General features: G+C 51.7%; 1 protein-coding gene across 22 annotated transcripts in view; it reads left to right on the top strand.

The window, feature by feature from the left end:
- Positions 1–1,218: 1,218 nt before the first annotated feature.
- The window catches only part of TMEM229B (transmembrane protein 229B), a 33,966-nt gene continuing 22,950 nt past the window's right edge, over positions 1,219–12,234 (top strand). For 2 of the 22 annotated variants that reach the window (NM_001397164.1, NM_001397165.1), the window contains exons 1-2: positions 1,255–1,326; positions 11,082–11,244. The gene's annotated coding sequence lies outside the window, so the exon portion shown is untranslated. Of the gene's footprint in view, positions 1,547–1,765; positions 4,865–4,895; positions 9,198–10,860; positions 10,962–11,081; positions 11,245–12,234 lie in introns of those variants that run through there. The other 20 variants (XM_046941727.1, XM_046941731.1, XM_015287335.4 and 17 more) reach the window with 18 other exon arrangements.

Here is a 12,234-nt window from a genome sequence, read left to right as displayed (position 1 = left end):
CAGCTCTTTGCACGCAGCGTGTGGGCCCTGGAAGCACTGGGGCTGCGATGGTGCTGTGCATCCATGCAGCACCTGCAGCTCTGGGCCCTGCAGCACCAGCCTTTGGCCCGGCTTCTTGGGAGACCCTTCCTGTGAGCACCTCAGGCCTGCGCCGGTCTGGTGCTGCCTCATCGCCGTGGCTGTTTTTTATTGATCTCTGAACAACTGAATCTTTAAACAGAGGTCATGAAAGCATCTTTATTCTGCTGAAAACATGAGCTCATCCTTCCTGGTATTGCAGGGGACAGGGGAGAGCAGGATGCCTGGGGTCTGGGAAAAAGAAGGTGTGGGCTGCAGCAGTGACCTGGGCAGAGTGGGGAGCTCAGAGATGAGGTAGCTGAAAAACAGGGCCAAGAGCCAGGCCACGTCCCATCCCAGTCGTGTTACTGGAGGTAGCTTCTTACCCCGTGACACGTAGGGTTCTCTCTGTAAAGTAACACATGCAAATCTCTTTCCCTTCTGGAAGAAGGTACCACGTTAACCTGCTGCTGCCTGCTGCAGCCCTCCCAGGTGGTGGCACGTGGCTGTGTTGCCCACACTGTCCCAGGGCACTGAGATGTCCGCTCCTCACCTCTGGCTGAAGTTTGCAGTCTCCTGGTTCTAACCCTAGAGAAAGGCACTTTACTCTCCCGTGTTCTCATGCTGCAGAAGAGTTAATGCAGAAGGAGAGAGGAATTTAATCTGCCCTACTATTTATGCCTTAAATTTATTTTCTTACTCTCCTTCTTCGGGCCATTTTAGAAATTATTTTTTATTTTTATTTTTTTGGATCCGGAGAGATCCCTCTGGGTGGAAAAACACTTCTTGCGGGGATTATGTTTCACTCTTTACCGGCTAAACTACAGCCAAATATTTCCTCTGACAGTGGTGTTAGACGTCCCTCCGCTCCCGACTCCAGCAGCAGGCGATGCGGGCTGTGCCCCACGGCCGCCCGGGCTCTGCGGGCACGGATTCAGGGTAAATACGAAGGACCGCACGGCAGGTACCGCGCACCCGCAGAGCGACCGCTCGGGAGGGCTCCCGCAGGGCTCGAAAGACGGGTGCTGCGGCACGCACCCACCGCGCCGTGCGGGGAACTCCGCGCCCGGACCCCGCAGCCCCTCAGCGGTGCGGGAGGGGCGGAAGGCGGTGCGAGGCAGTTGGGAAAGAGTTAAGGGAAGGTGGCGGGGAAGGCCGGCTGTCGGAAGCGAGCATGTGCAGATTGCAACCGCATCCACACTACGGGCGAGTGTCACGGGCGCGCTTCGCCTCTCGCCGCCGCCGGTCGCAGGGCACCCATGGACCCCGGTGAGGCGAGGGCCCGCGGCGGGGGGGGGGCGCGGCGGCCGCCCGGCACCTGCCCGGGACGCGCCCCGGCTCCCGGCGGCCTCCCCGCGGCCGGAGATGCGCCGCCCGGGGCGGAGGGCGGGTGCCCGGCACTACCGCTTTCGGTTTGTCGGCGGGGGCAGCCTGCACCGCCGGGCCGGGGCCGCGCCTCCCGCTCGGAGGGAGGCCGTGGGGTACCCGGGTGGGCGCCGGTCTCGGGCAGACAAAGGCGGCGGCGGGGCCCGCAGTCGCCCCCTCCCGGGAGCGGCCGCGGAGAGCCGCGACCCCGAGCGCCGCCGCCGCTGTCGGGGGATGCGGAGCGCCGGGCGGGAGGGCGGAGGGAGGGAGGGAGGGAGGGAGGTGGCGGTGCGGGGGCGCGGCGGGAGCTGCGGGGATGGGGAGGCTGGGGCTGCTTTTCTTCTGAGATGTGACGTGTTTTGAACAAAGCGAGGTGTTGTGAAATATCCCGGTCGTATTGGTTTCAGTAACTCTTTGTGCTGGGAAGGGACAAATCCACGTCCAGTCCCCCAGAACAGGGCGAGGGGGAGGGGGCCGACATCCCCCTCAGTGATTCCTCTGCAGCCCCGGGGACCGCTCGTGCTGCGGTGCCGGGAGGTCAGGAACCCGGATATCAGCCCCGCTGAAACGAGGGATCCTTCTGCCGCTGCTTTTACATTTAAATCGGTCTCAGGATGTTTGCTCTTGTTCCATTTTTGGTATGGAAAACATCCAGAACAGCTGAATTTTTTGCGAAATGGAAAATGTGCTTCCTCCTGCCCATCCCCTGCGGCAGGGTTCTGTCTACTGGCCCCACGTTTTGCGGCGCGGGGACGCGGCGGGGATCGCCCTTCCCTCGTCCCCTCTCCGTCAGCCGCTGTGCAACGCGGGGCTTCCCGGGGAGCTCCGCATCGCCGGCCCGGGGGGAGCACCGACGTGCGAAGTCCCCCTAATCACGCAGCGCAGGCGGTGTAGCTGTGTCAGATGAAATGTTTGGTATTGTTCTCTGGCATCCGGCGCTTGGCAGGTTTGTTCCGATTCGCTCCCAATTTCCAGAAGGAGCAATACCTGCAGGGGATGGGGGTATTTGCAGGTGAGGCGACGGCAGTTCCACGATGGAGCCTTGTGTCGGGATTTGCAAGGGGACCGGGTTGCCCAAAGCATTGCCTGTGGCTCGTGAGAACACCGACGCATCAGTACATGAGCTGCATCAGCTAAGAACGGGGCTCGCTGCTTCTTGGGGGTAAATGGAAAGCCTTGAAAAGATGAAATGTCCATAGAATTGCTAGGAAACAGAAAAGAGGAGTGACTGAGATGCAGCTCTGAGCTTCTGTGGCCGCTTTTGCAGGTGCTGGGGAAGGTACTGCAGGAGACCTGCCCGCAGGGTCACTGCCGTGCTCACGGTGTACCCTGAGGGCTCCCAGACTGTGGTGTCCCACTGTACGAGGGGTTTTCTGTGCCTCCGAGGCACGGTGTCCTGCTGCAGGGCAGGAGGCTGGGGCAGCTTCCTCTGGGGACGTCTGGTTTTGGGACTCTGGGTGCTGGGCCCCAGGGTAGGCTGCAGGACAGGACCAGGGGCCACGGTGTGAGTCGTGAGCAGTGCTGGATGGGGGCTGAGGGCAGCACAGGGCCCCACGTAGGTATGGAACGGCGCCTGGTCATGGGGCTCTGTGGTTCTACTGGCAGTGTCATAGCGTGAGGTAAAGATGAACTTAACCTTGAAGCGAGGCTTTGTGTGCAATGGGGGAAGGGTTCTTCGGGTGAGGTGGTGGACCTGGCAGCGTTTGGAGCCTTCAGACTGAGGTACCTTTTTACGATCTGTACTTCAGTTCAGCATCTTGAAGAAGTCCTAAGGAGTGCAGATGCAGGATCCCCTTGGCCTTCTAATTTGTTAGTCTGCTTATTCCTTCACGTCAAGAGAGTGAGTTGTGTGTACCTCCAGGACACCGCAGCACATCACTCATTCATTTGGGTACGGTGATGGCTGCACTCAGTTCTCACACTACAGGGCTGTGGGTGGTCCCTGTGCTGTGCAGGAAGGGTGCTCTCTCTCAGTGCCCAATTCACCCCATGACTGCAGTTCTCGCCTTCCTCTGTAGCACCAGCAATGAGCCAGGTGAGGCTGATTGCACCGGGAGGTTTGGAGAGGTGGGAGAGGAGGTGATGGCCCCACCAAGAGCCGGCACAGGGGTTTCTGGTCATGGACGATGAAGGAGAAGCAACTGGGAGGGTGTCCAGAGAAGAGAAGAAGCCCAGTGCAGTGGTATGAAGGAGTCTTGATGGCTGGCATGGGAACTGCAGAATAAATGGGAAATTTTACTGTTGGCATTTGTGCATTAGGACTCTTTGTTTCTGGGTCGCATTTAAGAGGTGTCGTGTTTAAGGAAATGAAATCAAGTTGGGTTTTTTTGTTGGTTTTTTTTGTTTGTTTGTTCGGTTTTTTTGTTGTTGTTGTTTTTAGTTTTGTGGATTTTTTTCCCCTAGTCTCAGGCTCCTGCTATTGCACGGTAAAACAAGAGAGCTACCAGCATGGCTAATTAAAGGGCAGCAGCGTGTCATTCCCCTGGGCTAATTATTCTGTAGAAAATGGGTCAATTACTTGGATAAATTGTTTGCCAGCAGGAGGCAGGAAAAGGCCCCAGTCCTCTTCTCCCTGCAGAGTGCTGCCCACCTCCAGGTGAAGGCTTTGGAGAGTTGCTGGAGCCCAGGGTGTTCAGATGCTCAGTGCAGACCGGGCAGGGAGTGGAAGTGTCTGACATTATACAGCAGAAATAATGGGTCCTTGCATTTCTGTGACAACGTGTGAAACAGGAGCATCCAGATGGCATCTGAGCTCTTGGTGAAAGGAGTGTGCAGGCAGCCAGAACAAGGCTAGTGGAGGCTTTGGCTCTCTGGACAGACGACCAACATCTCTGCTCATTTCTGATTAGTCAGAGCTCTGCATTCGTGGTGGTAAACGGTGCTCCTAATAAGATCTGGTGCACGATAGAGCTTGGGCACTTCACGGGCTGTCTAAAACAAAGCTGAAGGGCATCTATCTGCAGGTGTATGCTACTCTTTAACGTGTCCCCATAGGCTAAGTAAAAGTTCAGCTGCTTTAGAAGTTTGTTTGTAAGCATATCTGAATGAGATTGTCTTTCGTGTATGAGTTCAGAAGCCTCTAATTGGCCTGTATAAAAGAGAGTAGCATTTTGTTACCTCTGTTTTGTTCTAGATTTTTATTGGTGCCAGCACAGAAGTTTGCCACAACCTTATCTCAACCCCCTCCGCCCTCGCAGGCTTCTGTCAAAGCTGGATTAGATTACAGAGAGAATCTTCTCTACCACACATGTGTGCCGTCTTGCTTTCATTGCATAAGATCCAAGCATTAGGAGTCATTGGATAAGTGTCAATGGCACGAACGACGAAGCAGGGAGGGCTCCTTCTCAGCTGCCCTGTGCTCAGGTGCGCTGGTGCTGAGCCTGCACCGGGGCTGCTGCCGGGCACTGTGCTGTGCTCCTGGGCTCACGTGGGAGATGACGAGGTATTTCTGAAGGGGGAAGCTCTCTCCTAGTATGGACAGCTGTGACACAGCGTGCTCCCAAGTGCCTGCTGGGTTCGCTATTTTCCTTGGTTTGTTTTCACCCAGAATATATGCGCGGGAGATGGTCGGACTCAGCCATCCCCACCAGCTTAATCTTGGCTAAGAACTTTTGGCTGAACTGCATCCATACGCAGCTCTGGGTGGGGTGGGTTCTCGCCACGATCGGCAGTGTTGGCAGAGGTGGGTGTGTGCAGCCCGCAGGACGCTCTTCAGCCGAGGTGTCCTCCTCGGATCTTGGACTGGCTGAGGCTCACGGTAAGGATGTTTCCAGTACGTCCCCGGAGAGGAATGATTTCTTTTTGTGATGCCTGGCGTTTTCAAAATGTGCATATGGTTTCCACTAACGGCATGGTAGGTGCCATGTGATTGGGTTTATTTTGATCCAGCAGGTCTTTCCAAGGCAGGTCTCTCTATTAAGCCTTTAATTGGTCGTCGACTTGCACAAGAGCCACAGGAAGTAGGGCAGAGTTTATAAAATTGCTCTGATGTCTACTAGCAAGACAGGAGCTGCGGCGAAGGTAAGATCATGACTCGTTAGCAGTACAGAGCTTGGCTGTCCTTGCTTGGGGTTTTTCATTGCCAGTTAATACTTTGCCACGGGGATGAGATACGGGGCTTCCAAAACTTCACCTTTGTCACTTGAGCTGACAGGGACTATGTGCTGTAAGCGGAGCCCTGGGCAGCTGAGCTGCTTTCTGTGCAGTTGAAGGCAGAGGTGCGTATATAAAGTAGACAGTTTGTGTTTTATTGGCATATAACTCGTGGCTGTGCAAAAGGTCTATCTCTACAGTGCAAGTTCTTTTTAGAGCTGATTATACCCTTTTGGAAACAATGCCTAGTTTTGATATTTGTATTATGATGTATTACTGCTCACTGTAAAGGCAGCTAAAGACTCAATTCTTTCATAGATTAGCTAGAGTGTAATTAGGTTTTCAAAGAGCAGATCGATAGGTACAACATGTTCTTTTCTAAAAATGCCATGTATGCACATGTCCCGATTTACCTCTGCTTTTCATAGTAGGAGCTCCAGGAGCTGCAGCAGTGCTTAGTACTGCAGGCTCAGGTTGGGTATGTAGCGTGGAGTGGGGGGAAGGTTGGGTTTTGTTTTCTTTTTTCTTTCCTAGATAGTGAAAATATCAGATTCTCACGATAGAATTGTAATTTGCATGGTGTGAGACTGGACAGTCCTTGTTTCCCTAACAATGTCATGACAATGATTAGAATTTGCTGCTCTTCGGACCGGGGCTTAGCAATGTTTGGAGTACTAAAAAAGCTGTAAGTGGTAACACCAGTGCTTCCACAGCATCTTTCATCTGCAAATCTTTCTGTTCTTAATGAATTTTGGTGCCTCTCTGTGAGGCAGGAATTATTGGTGTCATTTTGCAGACAAGTAGATAAAATGCTTGCATAGAAACATTCTGAAAGCCACTTATATTCAGGAATATTAATGCTTCAACCCGCTCTTGAGCTATTATCTTGTCCTTTCTCTTTTGCCAGAAAAGAAGCCCCAGGCATTAATTTTGGTAGAACTTTGGTAGGTTTATTTTATTTTTTTTTAATTGGGTTAGGAAGCATGAAAGTGAGACATTATTATGCAACGTCTCTAAGTGTGCATGTGATACTTGAAAAATGGTAATCAGATAAATTGCTAAGCAACTGTACCCTGCCTTCAGTTACCAAAAAGCCAGTGACTTCGCTTTCATGATGTAACATGCTCTATACTTCTCCACGGAGCACGTGTAGGCGGAGTTCTGTGAGAGTTGCTCCTTTTTAACTCCCCTCCTGCTTGACTGCCATATTGTGAGGTCAGCTCTGACCGTGGTTTCACAGAAATGTATTCACAGAGCCTGAAAGCAACAGAACAAATGTTAGATGAGCTGTTCAAAATAATGAAGTGTAAGTAAGTGTGTATATAAGGAAACAGCCATTCTCTCCCACGGGCCTTCACCAGCTTGTGGAGAGCAGGCCGTAGCTCATCCCTGGGAACACGAGAGGTAAGAAAATGGGCGAGAGATTGATGTTAAAAGGCACACGGCAGGAAAATGTGGCGAGCTGTGGGAAACCTTGAACACCCACAGCGACCCATTTGCCCCAAAGTGTTGAGAGCTGCAGTAATGCGTAAGAACCTGTGTGTAGAGCCAGCTGGTTCGTTCTCATTGTCTTAGCAGGAAGAGGACGGCAGGAACATCAGCAGTGAAGTGTGCATGGAGAAACAGTAAGTGGGACTCCGATAACATAAGGCAGATCTAGGGGATTTTGTTTGAAACCTGACTGCCTGACAGATTGCAGGATCTGTCTTAGAAATCCTGCAGGGTAACTGCAACAACAAAATAGACTCTTGCTGGTTATTCTGAACAGCTGCTGCTTGTCGGTAACCAGCCACAGCGGCATTTGCAGCTCCTGTGGCTGTGTGGAGCACCTGCCCAAGGCTCTCCAGTGCTCGCTGTTGCCAGCACTTTTAGGAGCAATCTGAGACCGGAGGCCTTCCAGAAGCCACGGTGGGCTGATGTGGAGGTATCTGGGAAAGGATGCTCCTGACCTCGGAGATGCTTAGGGCTTTTTTGCAGGTGGCGGAAAGCTACTGTTTTATGGAGTTTTGCAACCTTGTTGCTGTGCTCCTCTTCCAGCCCAGAACTTAATGGCTTCAAGCTGCGCCAGGGAAGGTTCAGGCTGGACGTTAGGAAATACTACTTCTCTGAAAGGGTGGTCAGGTGCTGGAATGGGCTGCCCAAGAGAGGTGGTGGAGTCACCGAGCCTGGTGGTGTTCAAAGAGCATTTGGATGTTGTGTTGAGGGACATGGTTTAGTGAGAACTATTGGTGAAGGGTGAATGGTTGGACTGGATGATCCTGTGGGTCTTTCCCAACCTTAGCGATTCTATGATTCCTGTCATGGGATGTTGCAGCCCTACCTCCTGCCTCTGGGAGGGAGTGCCACATTCCGTGCTCTACGTGCCTGGAGTTCAGGGATCCCAGGGCCTGGCTGCTCCACGTGCAGATGGAAAACCCAACCAAAGGGCAGAGGGAAGGGCATGCTAGGGTTTGTTTGGGTGACATCTGCCTTGCCTTCCATGGAGGTCTTGCAGGGGTTGCAGGTCTTGCATTGCCGAGAAGTTGTTTGATTTCTGCTTCCAATAAACTGAGTGTGGGTGCTGCTCAGGGGCTTTTCTGTTGGTGGGACAGCTCCATTTAATTGCCAGGTAGTGGCATGGACCTGAGTTTTCTGGTGCACTTTGCAAATCATGGAAAGGAGTAAGCAAACAGGTGAAGGAACGCACAAGTAGCCGCTTGGCAGCCAGGAATTTCATTTCCATCCAGTGAGAACTGGATGAGCGTTACTCCTTTGCTTACTGAAGTGCAACCCCCGCCTGCTGGTGCTGGCATCTGAGAGGAGCCCGAGTCCCACACAGCAGTGGGCTTCAGATTGGAACTCTTTTTTTTTTTTTGAATGGCTACACCACTGCTGAATATTTGTTGTAGTTGTTGATTTTTGCTAATACAAACATTACACCTTTTTAATCATTAGCATTTCAGCACAAGAAGTTTGCTTATCATTTATGTGGCCTTTTCTGACCAGCCAAAGTGCTGTGAACTCCAAGGTCAAGCCTTTATCTTCAGCGCTGCCTCTCTGCTCTTATGTTACGACACAGTCTTTGCTAACAAAGAGTTTCTTTTTCTTTCAAGTGTAGATACACATGCAACTAAAGCTATGGTTTCTCAAGCATTTTGAGCTCATAGAAACGAAGGTGGCTTTTTTTGTTTGCTTCTCTTATTGGGGAAGAAAGGAACTTCTTCCTGCTGGGTGGAGGCCTGAGAGCCAGATCTGGGAGGTGATATGGCTGGGAACAGGGAGGTTTTTGGGAGCAGTGTTCAGATGAATGACAAATCCCTCGCTTGGAGTCTCTGTGACACTGTGGGCGGCCGTAGGGCTGGTGCTTGGGAAAGGGCTGAGCCGTGCAGCAAGGTGCAGGACAGGACAGAGCTGTCCCAGCATTGTCCCCCTGCCAGGAGAACTTCTCAGCCCCACTCTGTCCTTCACTGCCATGCCAAACCTTTGAGTGAGGATGGAGCGCTCACACCGAGATACATGGAACTCATCTGGCAATAAAAATACCCTTTTGAAAATGCTGTGCTTTGTTTTTTTTTCCAGGGTGTGCCCAGCCTTGTGGCAAACAGTGGGTGTATGTGTTTATTAACTGGGCTCGGAGAAACAAAGCAGTTGACCCAGAGCACAGCTCCTGGTTTAAAAGCAGCGGTGTGTCTTCTGGTCTTCAGGTTTGTGCCTTGGAGGAGTCTAGAGTGCTACAGCTGCTTATTGTGTATCATTTTGCTCTTCACTCCTTTTACAAAACAAATTACAGTCACAAATAGGTCTGACTATGTAGAAAGAGTTCTCAGTGTTCTTTAAAATGCATTTCTTGGAAATACTTCTTGAAATTTTGTATGCAGGCATCTGATAAATAGCTCAGTAGAAATCTATACTCTACTGTAACAAAATGCATACAATGAAAATAGCATACGTGTGAATAATTTGCAGGAACACCAAGTTTAGAGTAATTTAAATGAGAGCTAATAAACAACAGCCGTTCTTTCCAACGTGATGTATAAGTACCTGGCTGTTAAAATAGCAGCTATTCCTCATGGTAAGAGAGGCTCCAAAGCAGATGCTAACATCAGTGCATACGCAGGAAGTGCTCGGTGTGTCTCATAATACCCATGTTACATTGATTTAATTAGTGGTTTTATGCTATTCATCGCTCCGCTAATCTTGGTGGGAAGGTTTTGTTGGGGGAGGATTAGTTATTTAATCTGCATTTTTTATTGGAATGTTTTTGTAGTTCAGTGTTACCTAAAGGCAAATGGCGTGTTTCTTCTGTTGTTGTTTGTATTGTGTTTGTTTGTTTTTAAGAGAAAATGTTCCTCTTGAATTACTGTCGGATTTCTGTGCCCAAAATTTTGCGTTCACTGAGATGTGAAAAATGTTCATTATATCTGAAGGGAGGTGGGGTGCAGATGGATGAGGCCAGGCTCTTCTCGGTGGTGTGTAGCAATAGTACAAGGAGAATAGCCTGAAATTTGTACGTGGGAAGCTCCATACTAACATGCAGAAGAACTTCTTTATGGTACGGGTGATGGAGCACTGGAACAGATTGCCCAGTGAGGCTGTGGAATCTCCTTATTCAAGACCCGTCTGGATGCCTACCTGTGTGATCTATTGTAGGGTACCTGCTGTAGCAGGGGGCTGGGACTCCAGGATCTCCTGAGATCCCTTCCAACCCTTGCAGTTCTGTGATAACATGACGATCCTGTTTGTTACGCAGTCTGGCACATAGGTGTTCTTGCTCTGTAACTTCGTCACATGCCATTAATCTAGAAAATTGCTGTGTGTAGACAAGCCCTCAGAGTGTGAGATCTGTGAGACTGGAGTGGGTATGTGCTGGATATTTCTGTGTTGGAACTGGCACCTCAACGTGTGACTTCTGCGCAAAGCAGCACTGTGGCATCCTGAGCATCAGCGCCTGAGAAGGGGAGGGCAGCTCAGGCACGCTGCTCTGCTCACGGCCTGGGCCTGATGCGGGGGCAGGTGGCAGCCTCCTCACCAGGGCAGGGGGAAACAGGCTGGGGGCTGGAAAGGGCCTGCCTGTGTGAAGACGTAGAGCAGAAAAGGGAGGGGAAGGAATGTGTGGTCAGAGGGGAGACTGGGAGGCAGTATTAGAAGGAGGATGGGGATGAAAAGAAGTCAGCAGCTTACTTAAAAATAAATTAGCAAATTAAAAATGGTTGATGGGCAGGAAAAAAAAAAGCAACTGAGTAAACACTTTCTGACAGATCCTCTGAGGGTTAACTGAGCCCTTGTCTGAGATGGCAGCGGTGAGGAACCTTTGGTCGTTGGCTTTGGAGCCATGCTCCTCATGTTTGCTGTGGCAGGGATCCAGAAGGACAGTGTGGAGCAGAAGGACCCAACCCAGCCTGGGGAATGGCTGCCAGCCTCCAGCCCGGGACTGGGACAGGGACAGCACTCAGCTGCACTTGGCAGAGGTTGGCCCTCCACACAGCCGGGTGCCAGGGCTCAGATACATACGTTGCTCGTTGGGTGTTGGAAGCCTCTCTCACATTGTGCCGCATTAACATTAACCTGCGCTGTTTTGCTTTACAAAGGCTGCCTGGTCGTCGCCACGTTAGCTGCTGGTCGCACACTCCTGTCTCGAAGACGGCAGCTGTCTGAAGCGGCTGGGACCTGCGGGGACGGCCTGGCCTCACCACGGATGCTGTGAACCAGGAGCAGGACAAAGTGGGAGAGCTGCCGGATCCCTCCCAACAGGTAAGGTTTAGGGGTAGGAGGCAGGAGAGGGTTCGCAGCACGGAGAGCTCTGGTGAGTGTGGAGGTATCTGCTTCCACCACGCAGACGTGTAGAGCGGGGGAGTGGTGGGCAGGAGGTGAAATTATTTCCACCAGTTCAACCTGCAGATTGCTTTCTGGAAGCGTGAGTAAGGTTGCTGTTTGCATGCATTGCCCTTGGTTTCTGTCTGCTTCATGTCACGCTGTTCTGATCACTCGTAATTTATATTGCCGAGCTTATTCCAGCATTATTGTCACTTTAAAACCTCACCCACAGATAGCCTGAGGCAGTCACAGCAATCAGGACAGTGGAGCAGTGCCTGAGCTAAAGGAGAGCAGTAGGTAAGGAGCAGGGGCTGCTCTCTGCACAGGTGTGAGTCAGATGATGCGGAGTCTATTCCTGGCCCTGAGGAACAGTGCAGTCTCTGCACCTGATTCACCAATGTGCTACTCTGCTGATCACAGGCTCCTCTTGCCTGTACCTATTGCAGACTGCTACACTTGCACAGAGTAAAACGCTATCAAAGTGGAAAGGTTTTGTATTTGAGCAAAGACTTGCATTGATCCTGGCAGACAGGCTAAGCATTGTGGGACCTCAGCAACAATCCCTGGACCCTGCACTGTTCTCTGAGCGCTCTGCAGTACAGCGCCCTTGCAGGAGGCAAAGATCAGGTGCTCTGATGCAGCTTGCAGCAGTTTAGACTACAGTTTTGTTTTCTGGATTGTGGCTAAGGCCCTCACGGCAGGTCATGCACAGTACTTCTTCTCTGTCTGGGAAATCACTTTGAGTTTTCCATGTGTAGCACCTACGTGTTCAGATTCACATGGCACCTTCACCATAAGCTGTTCTCTGCCTCAAGGGTCTCACGGCCCTCTCCTAGTGGTGGTGTCCAATGGATCCCAGGTGGTACTGTCCCAGTCTCACAGGTAGCCTTGCTTGATCCCTGCCCCTCTCTGGGAATGGGGAGCAGT

Source organism: Gallus gallus, chromosome 5 (genome assembly GCF_016699485.2).
Source record: "Gallus gallus isolate bGalGal1 chromosome 5, bGalGal1.mat.broiler.GRCg7b, whole genome shotgun sequence".
Classification (NCBI taxonomy): domain Eukaryota; kingdom Metazoa; phylum Chordata; class Aves; order Galliformes; family Phasianidae; genus Gallus; species Gallus gallus.
The sequence above is the reverse complement of the archived record's forward strand: the minus strand, read 5'-3'. Positions and strand labels throughout refer to the sequence as shown.